Here is an 18,421-nt window from a genome sequence, read left to right as displayed (position 1 = left end):
TGGGTCAAAGACCTCAACATAAAATTGCATACACTGAACCTGATAAAAATAAAGTGGGGAATAGTCTTGAACACATTGGCACAGAGGACTTTCCAAACAGATCACCATTTACACGGGCACTAAGATTGATAATTGCTAATAGGCAGCTCACAAAACTGAGACGCTTCTACATAGCAAAGGACACCATCATTCAGACAAATCAGCAGCTTACAGAATGGGAAAATACTTTTACCAACTCCACATCTGATGGAGGGCTAATATCCAAAATATATAAAGATCTCAAGGAACTAGATATCAAAAAGCAAATAATCCAATTTAAAAATGGGGTACAGAACTAAACAGAATTCTCCATAGAGAAAACTCAGTTGGCTGAAAAGCACTTGAAGAAATGTTCAGCATCCTTAGACATCAGGAAATTGGAAGTCAAAATTACTTTAAGATTTCATTTTACTGTCAGAATGCCTAAGATCAATAACGCAACTGACATCTCATGCTGGTGAGGATGTGGAGTAAGGGAAATACTCATCCCTTGCTGGTGGGAGTGCAAACTCACAGAGCCACTATGGAAATCAGTGTGATGGTTCTTCAGGAAGATGGGAATCATTTACCTCAATATCCAGTTATACCATTCTTGGGTATATACCTAAAGGATGCTTCATCCTCCCACAAGGACACTTGCTCAACCATGTTCATTGCTACTCTATTCCTAACAGCCAGAAACTGTAACTAACCTAGATGCCACTCAACAGAAGGTTGCATTTAGAAATTTAGAAACATTTACCCAATAGAGTATCACTCAGTTGTTTAAAAAATAGCATCATGAAATTTGTAGGAAAATGGAACTAGGAAAAAAACATACTAAGTAAGGTAACATAGACCCAGAAAGATAAATATTGTATTTATACACTTATATGTGGCTATCAGCTCTTAAATAAACTATAACCAAGCTGCAATCCACAGTCCCAGAGAGGTCAGGTATAGAAGGGACTAGGGCAGAAACATGGATCTTCCTGGGATGGGGAAATAGAGTAAATTTTATGGGTGGACTACTAACAGGGGTGGGGGAACAATAGAAGCAGTGGGGGCGATGGAGTAGAGGAAGGGAATGTGGGGAGAGACAGCTGGAACTGAGGGCCATTTGAGGAGTGGTAATGGAAAACTCTCACAGTAGAAACCTCCTAAAAAGCCGGGCGGTGGTGGCGCACGCCTTTAATCCCAGCACTTGGGAGGCAGAGGCAGGCGGATCTCTGAGTTTGAGGCCTGCCTGGTCTACAAGAGCTAGTTCCAGGACAGGCTCCAAAACCACAGAGAAACCCTGTCTCGAAAAACCAAAAAAAAAGAAAGAAAGAAAGAAAGAAAGAAAGAAAGAAAGAAAGAAAGAAGGAAACCTCCTAAAATATATAAAGGTGATCCTAATGAAGTCTCCAAATAACAAGGAAGAGGGAGTCCCAGCTGGCCATCTCTTGTCACCAAATGAAGCTTCCAGTACCATTACTGTGTTACATCCGGTTGAGTTGCTGGCCAAAAGGGTCCCATAGAATTCTCGCAAACAACCCAGGTAGTTGCCAACATTAGAGGTTGTTCTACACAAATGGCCAGCAAGGCCCTATTGCTGAAGGCAACACCCACACAATACATCAAACACGGAGAAGTTGAGCTGGTGCCTACATAGAACCTTCACCCCCATTTTCTTTTTCCTTTTTTTTTCTGTTAGTGCTTTGAGACAGGGTTTCTCTGTAGCTTTGAAGCCTGTCCTTGAACTTGCTCTGTAGACCAGGCTAGCAAAAAAAATTACAAAATTAGTTATAAATAATACTGAATTATTATAATTTTAAAAATAAAATAATGATAGCAACTTTTTTATTAAACTAATTCTATGTGTTCTCTCAAAGAAGCAGAATGCCGAAGATGGGATTTATTAATGGCTAGAAACACATGGAATTGTGGGAGGTGGCTAAGCTGTCTTTTCAGGGCTCCTTGTCATCCATTCTGATGCTAACAGGCACTGGGAAGGTCTAGATGAGCAACAACAAGTGCAATACACACGTGTACACACACACACATTTGCACACATGTAGAGATACAAAAGCACACACATGCTCACACAACCTGGCATCACCTGGAATGTGTGTCAGTTCTTGTTGGCTCTGACTTTAACTGTATGGGCGTCCTTCAGAGGCCAGGACTTTGGTGACTGGTCCAAGAGTCAAGAAAGCTAAGTGGGTAGGAGACAAGGGGTGAAAGTATAGCAGTTGCAGCTCCAACTACCTCTTGCTGAGACAGCAGAAGTATGCCAAGCTATGTGAACTACAAAAGGCTGGCCACTTCACGGGCCCCAGGCTCTCCTCTCCAGCCCCAACAGTCTCTCTAACCAGAAACATAGAGGAAAGGGAAGTCTGGTCCGTGGGTTTCGGCCTTGATGATCTGACAGGCTTTAAACACGCAGCAGTCTAGCCCTTGTCGAGGTGGCACCGACACACACTTGCTTAAGCCATGTTTCTAAATAAAGACAAAGGCTGTTGCGCAGGGCCTGATGTGAAGTGAGTGTCCCTCCACACAACCAACGTGAAGCTCCTCCTATGAGGAACAGACGCAAGGCACCTCCGCTCTGAGTTCATTCTCTGACAAGCACTTAGCGTTCTCATCGGGTAAACTAAGTAGGTGGGTAAAAATCACATCCTTTTAACACATCTACTGGTAAGTGATCAAAGGATCAACGTAAGGAGACAAATATTTGAGCAGCAGATAGCAGATGATGAGAAAATGATCCTTGTTCCTCATTTGCAGCCAGTCCGGCTTAGGGTCCTTCCCACAGCCCCCTGCTCTCTGCCAATGCATCAGCAAGTCCAGGTGCAGACTGTAAGCCAATTTTACCAGAGCCTCATGGTTTAAATAATTTCACTGCCTTTATAATCTAGCTTGCAAGTCACTTCTCAGAGACTATTGTAAGACGCGTTCGCGGCCTCCTGGTTCCACCGCAGGGCTACCCGAGAGCACAGGAATCCCATTAATCCTGGATATTTTTTAATTTGGCTTGTTTTGATTTGGTTTGATTGGGATTTTGCATCATCCTAACAGTGATGACGCTACAAAGCAGGTGTTCTTTCTGACCCTTTACAAGATGCAAAAGGCATCCTGTCTTCTGGAATTTCTGCTCAAATAGCTCAGCATACTGTGTTCTAAGGCCATACCTACATAACAGTCACTGGCCTAATCCAGGGGAGTTTGCTGGTATTTAATCAGAAAGCCCCACTCCAGAGGGGGCCACTACAAGACCCTCAGCTATTTAAATAATCTCTAGCCAGCACTTGAGGGTGTTTTCATTAACATAATGGATGTCTGTTGACATGCATTTGCTTAACATACATGAATGGCCAAAACAATTTAAAGAGCCTATTTGCATTAGTGCCATATAAAAATGCTTAACCCCTATGAATGTCCTCCCACCTGGCTCATTAAAATGCCCCGTATCCATCTAATCTGAAAGGTCTGTAGGTTGGCTGACTCCTAACAAGTAACTCAAAACTCCTGCCCATAGGACTGCATTTGTCCCAGATGCAACTCTTGTTTGTTCAAGGGGCGCGGGGGAGCAAGAGGCAGAGTCCTCTCAAGTTCACTGAACCAGCTGTGCGCTATCCGTACCTGCTTGCTCGTGAATACGCATGGAGGAGGCCTCAAACTGAGGCTTTCTTCATTCAGACTCAGTGGTGACATTGCAGGGGCTCCGTAGCTCAGCCCCTGTTATCCTGGATGGGTGCCCAGTATCCCCCATGGCCAGCTTGCTCTCCCTGAGCAACCGAGTCTGGGCATGAGGAACAAAAGGTTCCGAAGCGTGCTCAGGTTCATACACACCTGAGAGAGATAACGGTAGGATTGGAGCCCAGGGCTGGCCACCCTGAAAATCTGCCCTCTTTACTGTCCTGTTCCGTGGTCCAAGGAGGCAATAATTCGGGGTTCCAGGAATGGAGCAATGGGTCAGGCTCCTTCCTACAGGTAAGGTTGAAATGTAGTTAAAATAGAAACTCTCAAGAAGTTCTGACTGAGAACCGTGACATCTTCGGCATGCTAGCTTTCTGGTCCCCACAGATCATTTTTAAAGTCCAAACAATGTATACCTTCCCATCAATGCTTTCTTCTGCAAACCTGCCGGTTCCTGATCATGTGACACCTCCGAGCGTCTTTTCTTGCCTATGAATAACCGCGCAGCCTCACTCCCTGTAATCCCACAGCTCAGAGTTACAGCTCTTCCCCGCAGCTGAATCTGCCCCGCCCCCTGCCTCATGATCCACCCCCATTCACGCTGTGTCTGGCCCCTCCTACAGAAGGGCAGGGGTGGTTAGTACCAGCAGGTGCTTCTACTTCAAGCCACCTCTTAGCTCTTATTACCAAGTCCTGCAGGAGGGAATCATCTTCTCAGCATCTTTGTATATGCCACATCAAGAACAGACGCCAGTTTCGTCATCACTTTTGGCCACTGACCACGAATTCCCACGTGAAGGAAAAGACCTGACCACAGAAGCAAGAAGGTAGAGAATCGGGAGAGAAGCAGATTCTCAAAGATGAAGCTTGAAAGTATTCAACAGTAACACTTCAGCAAGCCATCCTCAAACTGCTTGTTACCACTTAATTAAAAGGGAACCAGAGGAGCAGCTTGGAGCTCTAAACTGGCCACAAAGGGCAAGGGCAAAGTGGCAGCAGTAAATACAATTATCTGTTTCTTTCTGGCCCGGAACTAGCAAAAGCCAACAGGTAAATTCAGTCATAAATGCAACTAGCTGTCTCCCGTTTCAAACGCGCATCCTGCGTTTCAGACCACACAGAATGGTCAGTCGCTGACTACAAGGGAAAACAGTAACAATTCTCAGAGGCATTTTCCTACAGCCTTCACCAACAGGGCCTCCCAGCCAGCAAGTAGAACCACGGTCATGCAAAGCTCTCTAATACATATGCCTGGTGAGTTTCACGCACGCTCTGCCTTTATCTGATGGGTGTATTGCTTAAGACATGTCCATCGAAATACAAAATAACAGAAGCAGATTTAAAAATCCCTGCCAAACTGCAACCTTCACCAATAGGAGCTGGCTAAATAAGTGAAAATATATCCATGGGATGGGAAGTTACACCAGAAAAAACCTACATGTTTATATGGAAATATTTCTCAATCAAAAAGTTAGATTGAAAAAATTTATAGAACAACTTCTGCAATGTTAGAATTATCTTTCTGACAAAAGAGAAAGATACATAGAGTTCTCTCTAAATCCAGGGTGGACTGGGCTCAGAATTTCTCAAATACCAAAGTTAGAGAAGGTTTAAGATCCTTGTGTAAAATGGTATAGTTTCTATAGACCCTGTGCATGTCTTCCTGGAAACATTAATCATATCTAGATTATTCTTACCTAATACAAGGTTTGTATTCATAGTTATGCTGTTGTATTTGGATGATAATGACAAGAAAAAAATCTATAACTTTTGCAAAATATTTTCAATCCACGGCCTACAGCAAAATCCAGGATTGTGAAACCCACGGGTGTGGGGGGCAGGTTCCATTTGCTGTTTGCTGTAAGACCATGAGGAACCCGCAAAGAGTCACAGTGACCTGCAAAGATGGAGAATGTCCATGGAGGCAACGAGGGCCGGCATGAGACGTGTCGATGTCAGAACTCCAACTGTTTGCATTTGGGGCCAACCTGTCATCAAAAGTTTTCCTAATCTTTTAAAAATTACTTGGTTATACAGATTTTACTTTCTGGAGAATCTTACAAAGGGTATATGAAAAGTCTCTGTAAGGTTTTTATAGATAAAATGGCTTCAGAATGAAAAGTCTACAAATCTTAGAGACCGTATTAGCGTTGCCAGAATTATTGGAGCCAGTGCCTTGTTCCGTTTTCCTCACACACCAGATTCAGCCACCTGTCCCCAGTAAGACAATTAGCAAAGCCACACTAATAGGGAGAAGCAGAAAATAAAAAGATATATTCGATACGGTCACATTGGCGGAAAGGAACAAAGAGATTCAGTAGCCCCAGTCCCAGGCCCATCTTTGGGATACTTACATGAAGTCTGGGCTCAAGAGAAGAACCAGAGTGATATACACAGCTAAGAGGTTTGGTTAAGGCGTGATCCCACCTATCACTGACATCATTGCTGAACTCCAGTCTTTGCTGAAAGGTGATCTGGAAAAAAAAAATGAAAAAAAGAAATTCTTTCAGGAGGACAAGTTCTCCCTTAGGCTGGAAATTCCCGTTTCCTGGGACTAACATTTCAAAAGTCTGAGAATCAAGGCGAGGGTCGCGAGTGTCTCTATAATATTCTTATTCCTGTTGAATGAAAATATAAATAAAAAGGAAAGGACCATGATTGGTACCGGGCTTCGCAACCTCATGAGAAGAAAGGAAGAAAGAAAAGAAGGAAGGAGCCGGGCAGTGGTGGAACACGCTTTTAATCCCAGCACTCGGGAGGCAGAGGCAGGTGGGTCTCAGTTTGAGGCCAGCCTGGTCTACTAGAGCTAGTTCCAGGATAGGCTCCAAAGCTACAGAGAAACCCTGTCTTATAAAAAAGCGGGGGGGGGGGGACATGACTGCTCCTACCAGGTATTGAGGAAAAGAAAGTTTATTACGGCTATGTGGGAGAGCATAGTCAGAAGCAGGACGTCTGGGAGAGTCTGGAGTGGACACGAGCAGACTGAGCTGTGCCCTGCAAGGCGAGGGGGAAGGAGGAATGAAAGAGGACAGAGCAGAACCAGGTGCAGCAGCCATGAGACCCAAAGGTACAAAGATAGCAGGTAAGCACAATGGTTGGGCTGTAGAAAGAAGGGCAGCCCAGCCCCCAGGTTGGAGAAGTTCAGGGTAGGGGTGGGGTTTGCCAGCCGGAAAAGCCATGCAAGGGATAGGGACTGAAGGATACAGGGAGAACCTGGCAGCTGGGTCCACTTTGGTGTGTTAAATAGACACCCCACCCATTTGTCCCAGGTTTGAATTCTAACACCCGTGGGGCAGGCTGGTTATATTAAGGGTGACACCTTTGAAAAAGTCGATAAATGACATGAAGAGCAAACATTTGGCTCCTGTTAGGAAAGCAGGGAGGAAGGACAGGATGGCAGGGTGTGAGAGAATGGACAAGGGAATAAAGGAGAGATGCTGGCTGCTGGCATGCTAAATCTCCTTTACCAGATCCCCCTGACATGCTGGCACTGAACCAACAAAAGAAGGCAGACGCTATGTGCCCTCAAGAGGGTACCTTCAGATCCAAGTCTGGGCGAGGCACTGGTTCTGAAGAACAGGCTGGAATTTGTAGCAGACCTTGGTCTGTTGCCCTTTCCCTGGGAAGCTTTTACCAAGGACTTCAGTAAGCTACAGGACCCTCTTCTATCCACAGCAGGGATCATATAAATTAAGCCCTCGCTGCAGGGCACAGACGTAAAAGCCTTTACTGTGGGCAATGCATTTACCAACCGCTGGTGCTGGAAAGCAGAGGCCTCCAGAACGGTTACTATGGTGAGGGAGGAAGCCCGCCACTCACCTGATGGGTGGTATCTACTGCTTGCTAATAGGGTCACACCTGCACATTCTCAAGAGGATCTATTGTATAGATGCTGGTGTACGAAGTGCAAGCCTGAAAGTGTACGAAACTCTTCAGATAATGTGCTGGGAAAGTGATGTCAGCTTCTAGGCAACAGGGATCAAAAGTAAAGAGGACTCCATACCCACGCCAATACCTTGAATTCAGGACTATTTCTTTAATACCAAATTTGAAGCAATAAGCTACTTGAATTCAGTGTTATTTTCATCAAGATTACTTTGCCAAGGATGTATTATTTATTTCTTCAAGAGTGGGGTGGTAAGTGTCCAGATAAAACTGTGGACTAGAAATTACTTCCATATGATCTGATTACAGCATGAACACTCCAAGGTATGGCTGTGGGTATGAGGGGGAGAAACAGCCGGAAGCATTTGGAAGAGTCCAGAGCAGGGAAAGAAGGAGAGAACGTTGGAACATAGCTAGGAAATTGGACTTGGTGGTGAAAATAGGTGCAGGGGTTGCTAGAGAACATGGAAGGTGCTTGAGAGATAAAGAGAAAGAATGTGGGAAGAGACGAGAGAGAGAGAGAGAGAGAGAGAGAGAGAGAGAGAGAGAGAGAGAGAGAGAGAGAGAGACAAGAGAGAGGGGGCAAAAAGAGAGGGAGCATAGCCAAGTTATATGAGATTGAAAAGCTAGAAGAGGGAAACCCAGCCCAGGGCTGGAGAAATTTAGGGTAGGAAGAAATTTAGGGTGGGAAGAACCACAGAGAGTGATGATGTTGAAAGAGCCTGGAGCCAGCATGTCTTTGTGTGCTAAGGGGCACCATGGATGGCTATTTGTCCCTGCTGACAGTGATGGAGAAACAGCTCCATTGGTAGAGGGACCTGGCACCAGAATATGGGGGGCCTGACACTGATTAATAATAATAATAATAATAATATTCTTTAAAAGCATGGAAAGGTTTCAGAAGCTCCCAAAGTCTCCTGTAAAGTGCAGAGGAAAAGAAGGGAGATGCCCTGAGAAGAAGCCAGACACAGTCCCTGGCCTGTGGCTTCCCCAGGGAAGAGAAGCAGGGACTCTTACAAAAGGAGAAAGTAGAAAGATACTGAGCTCCTACCCTCAGGGCAGCCTCTGATTCTGAGTGCATAGTGGAAGGCTATGTAGCTTCCATAAACCGGGAGTTCCCACAATCATTCTCAAATTCTTTCATAGAAAAAGTCTCTGCCATATTCAGCTGAGAAAATGGGATCACAGTAGGGAAACCATTTGCCCAAAGCCATATACCTAGCAGGCATGTATAACAAAACCACAACTTGGCTCGTAAAGCAGAATTTTCTACGCCAGCAGCCTCTCCTCACCTGCAGAGCTATCTGAACAAGGACAGAGGACGAGCAGGACATCTCTATTACACACCCACCAATAATGCTATGGTGCAGGTCTCTGGTTCCGAGTACCATGCTGCCCCAATTCAATTTAATGTATGTAACACTTAAAGAACACTGTGGGTTTGCAAAGGAGACCTGGCTGTTTTAACTCTATACGAATATGCTCAGACATTGAGAGAATTGAGGAATAAGGTCGGGAGCCCTCATGTCCATTCTGAGCCCCCCTCAGGGTACCAATGTCCACCTTTGGTTGTATTTGTGTTTAATGGTCTGCAGAGGTCATAACACCTCAGCTTGAAGATTTTAGCACATCTTCTAAAAACAGAGACTGTCTTCTATGAAACCAGCAAACCTGTGCCTGCCAGCTCAACCTCTGTCTTTAATTATCCACATGTTACTCACTTACATGTGTCTGTGAAGTCCACAGTCAGTCTAATTCACGTTAAAGCCGTCTCGGTCTATATAGTGAGTACCAGGCCAATCAGGGCTACAAAGAAAGACCTTGTTTCAAGAAAAAGAGAGTTGTTTTCCCCCTAACAAAAATAATATATTCCCATGAAACAAGTTCTCTCTTTATTTTTTAATCTAATTTCTAGGAAACTATTTTCATAAATGCAGGCATTTCTCCCATTTACAAAATATAACTTTCAAGCAGCCATATTTTGTTCTCATCAATCCTTGGACATGTAATTAATGTGAGACGGCAGGAGAGGGAGATGGGTTCCCCATGGCCATGTGCCCTCTCTGAACAAGGCCCCTCACTGTAGCACATCTGGAGAGTGGAACCAGACCCCTCACTGTAGCACATCTGGAGAGTGGAGCCAGACCCCTCGCTGTAGCACATCTGGAGAGTGGAGCCAGACCCCTCGCTGTAGCACATCTGGAGAGTAGTCAGACCCCTCGCTATAGCACATCTGGAGAGTGGAGCCTGACCCCTCGCTGTAGCACATCTGGAGAGTGGAGCCAGACCCCTCGCTGTAGCACATCTGGAGAGTGGAGCCTGACCCCTCGCTGTAGCACATCTGGAGAGTGGAGCCTGACCCCTCGCTATAGCACATCTGGAGAGTGGAGCCAGACCCCTCGCTGTAGCACATCTGGTGAGTAGTCAGACCCCTAGCTGTAGCACATCTGGAGAGTAGTCAGACCCCTCGCTATAGCACATCTGGTTAACCCTGACTTTGGAAGTCCCGCACAAGTCTCACTCCACTGTGACCAAGATGTGGGCAGGGCTGAGTTTCTTCTGGATGCTCTTGGGAGAATGTTTCCTCCTTCCTTTCTTTTCCATTTCTTTCCTTTCCTCTCTGGATTCTGAAGTGGCCTGAAGCTCCTTCCTCCACACTCAAAGTCTGCAATGTCTCACCCCTGGTCATAGACTTCACTACCCTCAGGAAAGGGCTTCTGCTTTCAAAGACCCGTGTAAGGAGAGTGGGTCTCCCCAGTAGTGAGTGGTCCAGCTCCAGTCTTTTAGTGGATCACATCTGCAGTTTGCTTTTGTCAAGTAAGGTCAGGTAGGTGTCTGGGATTAGGATTTAGCTTTGTGGAGTCTATTATTCTGCCTGCCACGTGGCTTAAAGTTTGTTCAGGCCCAGGCCCATGCTTTGTGCATTTACAAACAGTTGACAAAAGTGGGGGGGGGGGTCAAGAAAAAATAATTCCCCCAGAATAAAAAGAAATAAGCTAAGTGGGTTCAGCACTGCATTCTGTTTGATGGGGGTTGCACAATGAGCCATTCAAAAGGCTCCACAGGTTGACTTCAGCCCCATGAAGGCACAGCAAAGCCCATATTAAACTGTGCAAATTCTGTGAAGGCGCTGGGGATTGTGCACTCTAGAAAGAGGGTCACAGGTGAGATCATATTTCTTATAACCCCAAGGATGCAATAATTGCTTCTATGACAAGTAAGAAATGAAATAAAATGCCCACTTCAGAAAAACTGTCAGATCAAGGGAATGTCTGGACCAGACAATGAGAAAATAAATAAATCTTCAGTCACCTCTTTGGTCCTTTGGACGCTGGGAATAGCCATCCACCCGCTAACCCAGCCATGGAAATGGACTTATTTAACAAAAGGAAACCACCTGGGGATAAACACTGAGGATCTGGCTACAATTAATAGCTTTGCTTGCTTAGCATGGTTACTCAGTGGAGAGGGAAGGGCAAGGTGGGGACAATCAAATGTAAGAAACAGTAATGAAATCTGTCAGCTGCATTTCCTCCTAGGCAGCAGTGGGGGAGATGGGGGATGAACACAAGGTCTCAGCAGACCTGGGCAACAGCTTATGCTTGGCTATCAACCTTGGTCAAAGATACTAAGTCTTAGGTAAGGAACCATGTTTCTTAATCTGCTTTGTGAGATTTTAAATGTATTGACTGGCACTTTATGTTTAAAGTACATTAGAGAAAAAGTTCCTAACACTGCATACTCTTGGCACACTCCTAAGAGGCAAATGTCTGCTGAGTGTTGAACCCCATTTCCTTCACCCTTCTGAGCACAGTATTTGTTCCTATAGAAAGAGCTAGACTATTGTGTCCTTACAATCGTGTGCCTATATTATGCTCAACACAATAATTTACTTTCTTCCTTCCATGAAAATGACCATAGACATCTTATAGAAAACTTCATGTGGTTCTAATTCACCCAAGTTGAAATCAAATGTCTGATCATGCCAAAGTATGCTTACATCAAAAATATATCCTACTGATGGACAGTCAATCATGTGTCAATTTCATTTTGCACAGAATAACTGTGCAAGTTGGACAGTGGTGGAGCATGCCTTTAATCCCAGCACTTGGTGGAGCACGCCTTTAATCCTACCACTTGGGAGGGAAAGGCTGGTGAGTTCGAGGCCAGCCTGGTCTACAGAGTAAGTTCCAGGACAAGTTGGGCTACACAGAGAACCCCTGTCTTAAAAATTAATTAATTAATTAATTAATTAATTAACTATGCAAAGTCATGAGGACTCTACCCTATACAGAGAACTATGGGCAACTAAGGAATATTGAGAGCTAGAGAAATAGTCTTCCTTAGGGAAGAACACACCACACCAGTCATGCAAAACCAATGGTCATCTCTGAAGACATATCCATACAAGTAAGATTATAAAGATGGATTAGGTTGTATTTATGTGTTAAGGAATATGGAGGTGGGGTGAAGCGTGTAACAGTAATTAAAGAAGAAGCCACGACTTTGAAAGAGAGCAGGGGAGGGTAGAAGGGAGGGTTTGGCGGGTAGAAAGGGAGGAAAGGAAATGATTCCACATTCATTGCAATAGAGACACTCTCATTCCCAAGATAGCAATAGCTGAGTGTGAGCTACAGTGTATGAGGAGGCCTGCTTTATCAAACTACACTGGTTCTGTAGGCTGTTACTCTTTAACTTTTGCCACTCGAGGAAAACACTAATTTTGCATTTCTGAATGCTAGTAAGGTTATTTATCTAATTCATTCATGAACTTTAATTGTTATCTTAGAAGCTGGACAAACCCTATCCCTCCTGAGGGGAGAAAATAGAGCGGTTGAAATAGCCAACAGAACTTTCTATAGCTGTTACCAGTGTCTGAGAGAAGACGGTGCTTTGGCCATTAATAATTACACCTTAGCCATATGTTAGGAAAGACCCTCCAGAACATTCTGGGGATTTCTAAGTTACAACCCACTAACGCTACCACAGAAGCAGGAGAGATGAATTTCCAGTTCAGCAGGAGATGGGGTTGACATCTAGGCAGTCCTAATCTGACCCGGTGGCAAACTGATAGTGACGGTCTGAAGCCTGGGTTGAGGAGCACTGTGACCGATGGTGGCTTAAGAGGAAAGAGAAAAACTGGCTAGCAGAGTGTGTCACAAGAGCACAGAAGAGCCATATCCCAGGCATAAGCTGATGTTTCTCCCAAACTCAAAGTGGGGAAGCTTGACAGGTGGGGCTGCAGCAAGGTGTCGGGGCTCTTTGATGTGAGCAGGGGAAGTCCCCCCATATTTCTCCTTCTCAGGAAGAGGAGATAGGACCTTTTTACTCATCCTTTTTCCCTTTCTCTCCTGGCCTCCCCTTCTTTGACCCTGTTTCATCTTTTCCACAATTCATCTGAATAAGAACACCATGGGAAACAGGGGAGGACAGAGGTGTCTACCTCCTCTACCGACCGGGGAAAGGTCAGACTACGGGGCTGATAACGGAGAGATTAAGATAGCTCAAACCAGAGAAAAGAGAACGGTAGCAAAAAGGACAGGCAAACGGACGCCAATTCACTTTGGCAAATTAGCATTTAAGCCAGAAAATAAAAGTAAATATAAACACAGAAAGCTTAGGATGCCTGCGTTGGTGCTCTAGCCAGGAATGGCATCCATCCCTGCCCCCTCCTGTCTCTGATGACACTCCCTCCTTTATCAGGACGCGGCCTGACCCCTAGCGGCTGCACTCACCGCCTTTGTCGACACAAGGCGAGTTTCTTTGACCTACTGGCTTGTCAGAGCCCTTGGTGACTGAGGCGCCTACACTCTCACAGTGAAGAATGTGCCTCCACTTAGGGAGCAGCTTTAAAACAAACAAACAAACACAAAACAAAACAAAAAACAACTTCAGAGAAATTAACAGTGGAAAGTAAGCCTTTATCCTGTGACGGGACAACAGGGTTTGTCCCTATCGGGTTTTCTCTTGTGATTATAAACTCAGGTTTCAAAGCCTCGGGCTCTTCTAAAAAAGGAGTCAAGGGTTGGAGAGATGGCTTAACAGTTAAGAACGCTTCCTTATCTTCCGGGGGACTGGAGGTCAGTTCCTAGCATTCACGTTGAGTGACTCAAAACAGCCTCTTAACTACAGCTCCAGGGAAGATCCACTCCTCCCTCTCCCTATCTCCTTGGGTTCACCCCCCCCACACACACACACATGCACACGCATGCACACACGCACAGTATGTACACAGAGAGACATACAAGCATGCACATAGATACAAAAATAAAAATACATCTTTTTTTGCTCTTTACTAAATATAATGTTTTATTGCTTGTTGAGAATTCCATACATTATACTTGATCATCTTCACTTCCTTCCATTCCCCCCCCCCATTTCATGGCCTCATCCTTTCAAGAAGTAACGTAGTAGGTACAATTTATGCTAAGCATATATACTCCTAAGCATGGGGCTATGCATTGAAATATGATCAAAGTACCAGGGACCACACCCCTAAAATTAGGAAGAGTCAGACATTGCAGCCAACACAGTGTCCCTGCAGCCGAGAGAGTGTCTACATGCTCACAGCCCAAAGCCCTCCCTGTTCCAGTTCTCATCATTGGAATAAATCTTGAAACCAGGATGTTTTCACAGAACTGTGAGACTCACGAACCTGTGGCTGGTGCCCAGCGGATGAACCAGGCAATCATATTTTCTTTTTTTTTTTTTTTGATTTATTTATTTATATGTATACAGAATTCTCAGTATTCCGTCTGCATGTGTGCTGGCAGGCCAGAAGATGGCACCAGATCTTATTACAGATGGTTGTGAGCCACCATGTGGTTGCTGGGAATTGAACTCAGGACCTTTGGAAGAGCAGGCAGTGCTCTTAACCACTGAGCCATCTCTCCAGCCCTTTTTTTGTTTTTTTCGAGACAGGGTTTCTCTGTGGCTTTGGAGCCTGTCCTGGAACTAGCTCTTGTAGACCAGGCTGGTCTCGAACTCACAGAGATCCGCCTGCCTCTGCCTCCCGAGTGAACTCTCCATATTTTCGTCCCGACTGGATTTCACGAAGCATTAGGCAAGAGAGGGAAAGGAGTTGAAAGCTAGGGCAAATGGTTCTGAGTCACACCCGGGTCTACTCCAGAGTCTGCCTCCAGATCCCACCCTGTCCCCGTCAGAGGTGACTCAGGAGCTGGGTGGAACGGCCCCCAAGGGAAGGACTAAAAGGAGCCTGCCCTGGTTTTCCAGATTCCCCGTGCCATACAAACCCACCTAAAACTGACCTTAAGTCCCATATTTATCTCAAAAGTAGGGTGGGGTGAGCCCTGGTTTTTAAGTGGGAACAGTAAGGACAGAGCTCTAATCAAAGGAAGTGTGAAGACCATCGTCCAGAGTGTGCTGTGAGAAAGGCATCTGTGAGGCTCGAGATGGCTGTAAAGGGTTAATGAAACGGCAGCAGAATTCCAGAGACACCTATGTGGGCAAGCAGAAACCAGATAGAAATTCCAAGGTCATCTCCACAGGAGCCGACAGGAACCTGTTGGAGGTCTGCTACAGACCCAAGGCAGAATCAGAGTCGAGCAGAGCCCCAGAGTTGAGCCGGCTGTAGAAGGGAAATACTGGGCTATGGGAACTGTGGCTGTAAAGGGTAGGACCAGGTCTGCAGACGGACGATAGGCAAACGGGCAGCCATTCAAACTGGCCACATCAAGAGTGGAGATGACGCCAAACTGAAGCCCTCGGGACAGTTGGGAGTTGTCTGTTGGCACCTTGATGCTCATACGGGTCAAGAAATGGCTAGAGGCCATCAGCACCACAGTGTTAGGCATCCTCCTCCTCCTGGTTGCAGATGGAGCTGTGGTACCCTTTCAGTAAGTCCAAGGGCTTTGTTCTCCTGATAGGGTTTTAACACACTGGTATATGGTCCCAATTCACTTTGATTAAGTGTATAGGGTGGCACCTTTTTACTTTTAGGGATAATTTTTTTCAGTCTATGTTGGGTGGGAGGTGCTGAGCGGATGATATTGTTTATGTGTTCAACAACAGGCGAGTCTTCGTGCCTCTGTATGAAGTTAAAAGTTGTTTGTAAAATGAAGTCTCTCAGGTCAGGTCACAGCCTGAAAAACTACTCTTTCATACACATTGCATGGGTGTGTTGTGCTGTGTGTACGTTGTATGGTTTGTGTGTGTTGTATGTTGTGTGTGTGAAAAAATATCGTACATAATTTGACACAGAATTGGGGGCACAATAAAATGATAAAGAAGTATTTCACTTTGACTCCAATAAACCAGCAAACATCTGTGAGTCCACACGAATATAAATAAATTATTGAATAAATAACTCACAGTTAGGACAGACTAGGAACTGCCTCCGTGTGACCCAATTCTGGAGAAAAATTGATGTAAGAAGGAATAGACTATTCTAAAGAGAGAAAGGGTGCGGGCTTTGAAAATTCGCAGAGCTTGTGAGAGAGAGCACCTGAAAAAGACCCAGAAAACAATGGCAGCGCATTGAAAGGAGGTAACCTGAGCACAAGGCAGCCCTGCATCTCCCGAGGGTGGGTGAGCAACGCCTACTATAAAATGCAAGGCTGGTGGCCCTGCTAACACAGTCTGCAGTCCCACCCTGGGGACAAGCCCAGGGCCCTCCTAAACCTCAGAGCCAGAAGCAGGTTTAGATGACACTGTGATTCTTCTGACGGCTGAGTCAACAGTGGAGAGAGAGTCCATTTTGTCGCTCTGGACTACTGGGGGCAGCAGCTGGGTACCATCTTGAGAGAGAAGCTATAATTTAAAACTGAGCTGCTCTGGGCCTTGAGTATCGTGAGCAATGACTCCGGGAGCTTGGATTTAGCCTGCGATAGCTCCAGGTTGAGAGATACCCCTAGGCTGCAGTTATACAGAGCAGGGAGGCTGAATGCAAGTTACAAGGAGGTTCAGTCCATGGGCAACGTGCACAGGAAAGACAGTCATCCCCTTGGTGCCCAGGAGCAGATGCGTCGACTGAGAATAACTCTGGGATCTGCTGCTATGCCTTGACGGGAGGCCAGTGTGCGATCGACCGCTGAAGCCATCTGCGTGCCTTTCGCTCCTATAGAGTAAGAGCTGTGAAGCTGTATTGGACATCCACAGCTTCCAACCTCCAGCAGAGCGCTTAACACCTAGAAGGTCTACAAGTACCAGGGCAGGTCCTCCAGCTTTCCAGATGTCGGCACTGCCATTGTATCCTGTACGTCAACACACCCGTCCCGGAGAGAGGACTTTTTTTCTGGAGAGTCTCTGCCCAACCCACAGACTGCAGCGCTAAGTGTGGCCCTCAGAGGAACCTGGACACAGATGAAAGCTTCTCAGGTGACGACAGCTCCGGTAGAATCGGACAAGGGATCTGAAGCAACTGGGATCCAGCCTAAACAACTGGAAAGACCAGATCCCTGGCTCTGCTGACCCTCCCCCACCCCTGGCAGTCTCTAGTGCTCCACCTCCCAGAAGGAAAGCGCTCCAAAACTTCATCCTTTTTCTTGTTTCCTGTTTCCCTCGTTTTCTTCTTTTACTGGCCCTTCAGTCCTCATATGTTTAAACCGCCTATCTGTTTCTATGTTTAATTAAGTCCCATTCAGACGGTCATCTAATTTTGCTAACCTAGCTCCGGTATTTCCCACGATAAAAAGCCCTGCGGTTTGACAGTCCATGAGTCAGCCACAGAAGAGAAGCATGATTATGGAAGCTGGGGTGGCCCCTTAGAGAGTGAGGCATGGCAGTTTTCACCGTGACTCACTTACATTCATAAAACAAGTCAGGTGTGTACCATTTGAGACCTATGGGAAACTGAGGCACGCTATGACCAGAACTGACGTGGGGTGATTCAGCCAGACAGCTGCTTAGGGCGTTCATCTATGAAGCTCAACCATCACAGAGGCACTAAGACTTCTAAGGAAACATAACAGAGAGGAAAGAAAACCCAATAACTGTCCTAGGAGGTTGCTGTAAAGTTCCTGGGTAGGCTGCAAATATCTCTGAATGTCACAGAAAAGAACACCCCGGATGACGTGTGGCAGTGGCTTTTCCAGGAGTGTCTGGCTGGACTTGTACATAAATGGTTTGGAAGCTTCCTTTCAAACCAGACAGCTGTGGAGCTAAGCCTCCCACCCCACTCACGGGCTGAAGATTGTGGAGGTACCCGTGCGCCTGCTTCTCAAGGAGGGGCCCTCAGCCTCGGGCCTTTGGCTGTGTTGTGACTGCCAATTGGAGGCTATGGGGTCTTCTTTTTTGCTCTTTCCCCTCCATACGGAGCTCAACCCTTTCTCCAAACAAACCAGAAATAAATTTTAAAACCTGTAGGTCTGCAGGATGAACAAATATTAGCCTGCCTAAGGCATCTACCAGCTCAGTCCAGTCTGTGTCCAGAAGGGCAGTGTGTTGGGGTCAAAGGGTTAAGGCTTGAAGGATTTTCGACTTAAATCTTGCTGGGGGCACTTTTAAGTTTTGTTACTTTGTGCTGAATCTAGACAGCTTTGTAGTCCCCAGACTCCTCTGCTGCATAAATAAAACCGTCTGAATCATCAGATTTTCAGTTGCATGGCGACCTGGCTCGTGGCAAGGTCTGCCATCCTTCCATAGGAATGCAGTACTCTTCAAACGCCTGGTAGGACGTCCCTCCCTAGCTCCTAGCTCCCCTTTATGTGAAGAAAAAGAGAAGCCAGAGTATTCTCTATCTGCTCCTCTCAGAGATGCCTTTCCATGCTGACTGCAATGAGTGTGTTCTGTCAGGAACATAGACAACATGTCTCATCTTTCCACATTAGAATTTCTTGAATAACAATACACTCACAGGGTACAGCGGTTTCCCTGGTAG

General features: G+C 45.9%; 1 long non-coding RNA gene across 4 annotated transcripts in view; it reads right to left on the bottom strand.

Annotated features, from left to right (window-relative positions):
- Window positions 1-18,421, bottom strand: part of LOC126487461 (uncharacterized) — a 49,484-nt gene that overhangs the window by 3,936 nt on the left and 27,127 nt on the right. For 3 of the 4 annotated variants that reach the window (XR_007588399.1, XR_007588398.1, XR_007588400.1), the window contains one exon: window positions 6,054-6,173. This is a non-coding gene — a long non-coding RNA (uncharacterized lncRNA). Of the gene's footprint in view, window positions 1-6,053; window positions 6,174-9,309; window positions 9,391-18,421 lie in introns of all 4 variants that reach the window. The other variant, XR_007588401.1, reaches the window with a different exon arrangement.

Source organism: Alexandromys fortis, unplaced genomic scaffold (genome assembly GCF_014885135.2).
Source record: "Alexandromys fortis isolate MF-2015 unplaced genomic scaffold, M_Fortis_MF-2015_v1.1 scaffold_172, whole genome shotgun sequence".
NCBI classification, from domain to species: domain Eukaryota; kingdom Metazoa; phylum Chordata; class Mammalia; order Rodentia; family Cricetidae; genus Alexandromys; species Alexandromys fortis.
The sequence above is the reverse complement of the archived record's forward strand: the minus strand, read 5'-3'. Positions and strand labels throughout refer to the sequence as shown.